At 39.3% G+C, this 5,899-nt stretch overlaps 1 pseudogene; it reads left to right on the plus strand.

Moving 5' to 3' along the window:
* The first annotated feature begins 5,544 nt into the window (after positions 1-5,544).
* On the plus strand, positions 5,545-5,663 carry LOC112485358 (annotated as a pseudogene).
* The last annotated feature ends 236 nt before the right edge of the window (positions 5,664-5,899 follow it).

Raw genomic sequence — 5,899 nt, forward strand, 5'->3', positions numbered from 1 at the left:
CTTAAACTAATACAGTTATATGTCAATTATATCTCAATAAAACTGGGGGAAAATAAATAAGGAATTTTTTAAAGAACTCCAGACTTCTCTTTACCTCTCACAAATCTTGCTTCCTCTTCTTAATAAAGTTTGCTCTGCTAAGCAAAGTACCTCATGCCAGACATAGAAAGAAGAAGAGTATTGCTTTTAAATCTTTCTCTAAGCAAGGAGATGCGTCTTTCTCACATGATAAGAAAATCACACTGACCCTTTCCTTGGCTCTATTTTCAATGTCTTGAAGGTGCAGCTCTGTGGCTTGAGTGTGAATATTAGGGAGGATGTGAAGAAGGTAGCAGAGGGAATGACTCTCATTTTGCCACCTTGGCTACTTCTCAACAGCCTCCGCTCCAACCAACTCTTCTTCACAGTATTTAGAGGCCTATCTCTACTGCACAATGTAAATGTACTCCTGGGGTTTAGATGTGCTTATCTCTTCTCTCTAACTACACGAAAGCTCCTTGAGGGCAGGAACACTGCCTCATACTTCTGTATCCCCAACATGTCCAGCCCAATGCTGAGCATAGGATGCTCCATAAGTTCTCATCCTTTGGATGACTCCCAACAAGTGACTTTTAAATAGTCTCTCAGTTGTCTTGTTCACCATTCTTGATCATCTTCCTTTTGTTGATATGGTATAGTCTTTGGGATATTTTACCCCAACTGAGGTGTATTAACCCCATGTATACTAGATGGCCAGCCACTTCGTGCTGCCTTCATCAACACCTTGCATTCTGCTGCTTCATTTTCCCCGATCTGTTGTCAACACAACAGTTCCTCGAGTCATGTCCACTGTCTACTGTCCTTAGGTGTATGTGCTAACTTGGCAAATTCATATTCATCCCAACTGTTGTTTAGCAATATTTTCTATTCACCTTTCACCAATTTCCTAATACAATTGGCCAGTCCAAACATTCTCCATTCTTCCACTTTATCTCCAGACCCACAGTTTGAAAACAGCCTCACATGCCACTTTGTCAAGGTGATGGGAACCCCGCACCCCCAGGAGCCTAAATACTCCATCTTTGCATCCCTCTTCTTCTAGATATGTGGAGGCAGGGTTCTTTCGAATTGTTTGGGTTTGTTTTTGGTTTTGGTTTCGGGTTCGGATTTGGGTTTGGGTTTTTTGGAAGAGGCTTTTTTTTTTTTTTTTTTTTTTTTTTTTTTGCCATTTACACAGGGCTCTCTTTTACCAGAGGGCCTATCTCCTTTAGGATTTTACCACCTCAAATTCCTGTCCCTCTACGATATTTAGATATCCTAAATTTTTCCCTCCCCTTTAATTCTTCCCCTTAATCAGTGAGCAAAGAAATCTATGTCACTGCTTTAATAAATTAAAAAATAGCAAAAGCACTTTCTCTCACTTTCTACTCCATTTTCCATCCTATTTTTCCTTTTATCTAAAGGAAAATCCATTGTAAATTCTAATTTTGCTATAACCTGCTCACTCCTTAATCTCTTGCCACCTGGTTTCTGCCCTTCCACTCTGTGGCATTCATACTGAGAAAGGCACCCAGTGGCCTTGAAGCCTTTCCTTGATCTGATCTCTTGGTTTCTCTGCAGTGTTTGATACTATGGCCACTGCCTCTGTCCTGACACTCCCTCTTGCTTTCACTTCTTTAATACTCCATGTGCCTCTGTTTCTTCTCCCTACCACTACTTCTCCATCCAGGCCACACATACGGGCATTTCCCAAAACTCAGTCTCTGCACGTTTTTCCTTGGAGATGTCTTCACCCCCAAGACTTCAGTTGTGACCATCTCTCAGCAAGGTCATACCACCACACTTCCAATCGTCTATTGGATTTTTCCATTTGTCTCTCCTACTATCACTTAAAATTTTAAATATCTCAAATTAAACTTATCCTCTCCCCACAAACTGTTTATTCTGTTCCACAAACTTCAAGCCTCAAAATCACTGCCTATCCATTAACTATAATACCCTTTCAGCCATTAAAGTCTATGATTCCTTTAGATCAACCTTCTATTTCACATATTACTTTGCCACCATCCTAATTTTGGCCCTTATCCCTCACACTTGGTCTATTGAAATAATTCTATTTAAAAACTTTTGTTAAAATGTACTCTTCTACTCAAAACACCCTATTGTTCATCATCATCATCATTATTATTATTATTATCATCATCATTATTTACAGAATCAAGTCAAACATTCTTAGCCTAATAATCAAGACTTTTTTTAATTTGATTCCAACTTTGTCATTCCCTCTGTAACTGGTCTGCTCATAAGCTCTGAAATATTTTATATTCTCTTGTATCCACACAATTGCTTTGTCCTTCCTGATGCATTCATCCCTCTTATTCCCATCTCTCCTGGCCTAACCTTCCTTCAAATTCCAATTTAAATCCTACCTTTCAGAAAACTTTCCGTGACGATTTCAATCTAAATTAATCTCTTTGTCCCGAAACTCCCTTTAATGCCCATAAACCCCTGGCAATTTGTGGAATTATGTAAAATTATAGTTTATATTTTAAATTATTGCTTAATTTTTGTTACATTATCTTTCTAACTAGATTGTCTGGTCCTTTTGATCTAGAACCACTAACTGGACTTGTCCCAAAGAGAACAAAGCTGTTCTCTTCAGAGTTTTCATGGACTTATAAATACAAATTCCCTCTGGAAATTGAGTCCCAAGCCTGTGTGCTTATGAGAGCAAATATGTTAAGTAGGAATAACTATGTGCAAGTGTGGATATTCCGTTATACTTCTTTCCAGACAGAATCTTATTTATTTGCTGCCAATGGAACTGTACATACCATACCTCTTCTCTTTTTTGCCTTTTCTTTAGCAGGTAAGAAAGAAGCAAGGTAGAGAGCTAGTTGTGTTCTCTTCCAAGTGACCTCATTAATCATATAATGGCTAATTTCTTTCTTCTTGATGAAACTCCACTGTTTAAAGCAATATATATCTATATACACACACACATATAGTTGGACCATCCCTCTCTGCCTTTCTGCACGATTTCTGGATTAGACAAACTGGGAGTGTCTCCTGCTACTGCCTGTGGGTGACTCCTCTCAATGCCCTGCATGAGGCTGGGCTTCAGGAGAAGAAGGGACTGCAACTATGTATAACCCAAGCATGAATTTCCCCAGGGAGTGTCTTCCGCTAGTATGCCATCTTCCACTGTCTTTACTCTGTCATCTTTCTCAAACCCATCTGGGTTTGTAATCACTTTATGCATTGTATTTGTTATTTGTGAGGGGATCTGTTATTTTTCTATTAGGCTTTTCCTAAGTATACCTTCATTTTGAATAGTAAAGAAAAGACTGAAATGAAAGAACAAAGAAGAGCAGAAAGAGGCAAACTATTTTAGTGTGATGCTGGGTTCTCTTTAACCCTAAGAACCAACAATGGCCTTAATGTTTCTTTACTCATGCATTTATTTTCAACAGACATCATCGAGCTCCTGCTTGTGCCACGTGTTGTTCTATGAAGTGCAGACATGTTGGTGAACAAAACAAAGTCTCTTTGTCCTGTTATGAGAAATAATTGGGATGGGTAAGGACGGGGAGAGAGAATGAAAATGAGTAAAGCAAAATTCCCGGCCTCAAGTCTCCAGAGTAAGTGGAATGATCTAGGAACAGATAGGAGGAAGAAGAGGGGGAGTTGTGGGAAAGTAGCAGGGAGGACAGCAAGAAGTAGAGAAAGAAGTGAGAAGACAAGGAATGGTAGGTGATGCCAACCACAAAAGACTGCCCAAGCCACAGCCAGCACAGTGCAGCTTGCTCCCTACCCAGGGTCTGTGGCCAAAGAGGGTGCATTTCTTTAGACGGAGGAGAGTTGCAGAAGGAAAATAATAAGCCACAGGCAAAAGAGGCACTTAATAACAAGAAACCTTCTGAAGAGAAGAAGTTAGGAATCAGATTATAGCAGAGATTTAAATTGAAATTTTAAAGCTCTGTAATTTTTAGAGGTTATAAAGACATTTCATAGCCTCCTGCTCTGAGAGTTCTCACAGTCCTGTGTGGCATTCACACAGGCACGTTGGTGTGTGAGTGTAGGAGTGTATGTGTATATGATGTGTGTTAGGCTCATGGGGGGCATGGCACTTGGGCAGAGGGAAAGAAAGAAGGAAAGGCCATTAAAAGCCTTGCTGAGAAAGGTATTTCTTGTGCACAAAAAAGAATCAGGCCCCTCGCTCCCTACTGAGCCCATTTCTCCTGCCTTTACCGAGCTGTCAGGCATGAATCCCTGTAGCATTCCGTAACTAATTGACAGTAATGGGGGCCATTGGGAGTCTAAGAATACATGGAATTGCCCGGCATGCACTGGAAAGAAGGGGTGGGGGGGGGTGCTGCCTCAAGGGCAGCTGTGGGGAAAATAAAGGCTGTCTTGTAAACTTTTTAAATTGAAGGTAGGAGGTAGAAAGTAGAGAGGAGCAGATTTAGGCAAATTTCTACTTTAGCCTAAAAATAAAAATTTGTAAATCTCATATCTTCCTGAGCTAATATCCCAGGATACCAAGTTTGCCATGGAGAAGAAACAGATGGAATTTCAATTAACCTAGGATCCTCTGTGAAATCTATATTGTAGCCTCTGGATTTACAACATATTGTAATATATGACCGGAGGCTCTGGAGATTCCATTGCAAATCAACCCTCTTTATTCCGGGGGTTCAGAAAATAGCTACAAAGGCCCATTTCAGAATCAAAAGTGGCCAACCTTTTACAACTTCATCCTCAGAGCTGAGATCATTTTAAATTTTACAACAGATATTATTTATTGAGCAGTCTTATTTTTTAAGAGGTAATGTTTATTTTTTTTTCCTTCTATTAATGATGATTACACACTGAAACTGTTTAAACCAAGTAGCAAATTGGAAAAGATACACCATTATCACACTTTGAAGAATGATTCACCGCAGACCCACAGTAAATTATCTTCTACAGATCTATTTTAAAAATTCTTACCTTTCTAGAATGTAGTCTTTAATAGTAAAGATATTTAAAATAAAAATAAAGCAGTTACCCCTGCTATGACTATCACATGAAGTTGTAAACGTCAAAATAACTTCTAGAAATTCCAAGTTGCTTTTCAAAACCCGAATTGTTTTTTTTAGGTACCTACAAACTTATGGCGTTATCTTTTATTTTTTATTTTTTCTGTGATATTGGCCTTGCCTTTCTGCATTTGTTCTTCATTTCAAATATAATATTTGCATAAACATTCAACTTTTCACACCAAAAACCTTCAAAAATTAATTTTGGCTTTTGATATTAGAGAGAAATTTTCAGCACATATTCCTAAGCAGACTACTTTTCATCCCAAATGTTTCAACGCCTTCTGCGGAGATGACTTTTCTCCATACAGTAGTGCTGCCTCTACTCTCCAGGTTGTTTCTCTGTTGTCCAGCATCGTGTTATGGAAGGTTTGCCTGCAGACTCCTGGGGACTATCTCTAGGAAATCAGATAAACAGAGTTCCTGTACTTTGAGGGAAAAGTCATTTTGGAGAGCTGAAATGTGTCTTTTTAAAAGAAGATTAGGCTACAGCCATGCCACCCTGAACAAGCCTGATCCGGTCTGATATCGGAAGCTAAGCAGGATCAGGCCTGATTAGTACTTGGATGGGAGACCACCTAGGAAGACCAGGTGCTGTAGACATAAAAATAAGGGATTGTAAGCTAACAAGGTCCTTGCAATCTGTGAGGTCAACCAAGGGTTACCTCGCCTAAAAAATAAATAAAGAAAAAAAATGACAAATACTGGATGATTCCACTTATATGAGGCATCTAACGTAGTCAAATTCATAGTTGTAGAAAGTGGAAATCTTGATTGCCAGGGCCTGGGGTAAGGCAAAGGGAAACTGTTGTTTATTGCGCACAGCGTCTCTGTCCCTC

Source organism: Pteropus alecto, unplaced genomic scaffold (assembly GCF_000325575.1).
Source record: "Pteropus alecto unplaced genomic scaffold, ASM32557v1 scaffold270, whole genome shotgun sequence".
Classification (NCBI taxonomy): Eukaryota; Metazoa; Chordata; class Mammalia; order Chiroptera; family Pteropodidae; genus Pteropus; species Pteropus alecto.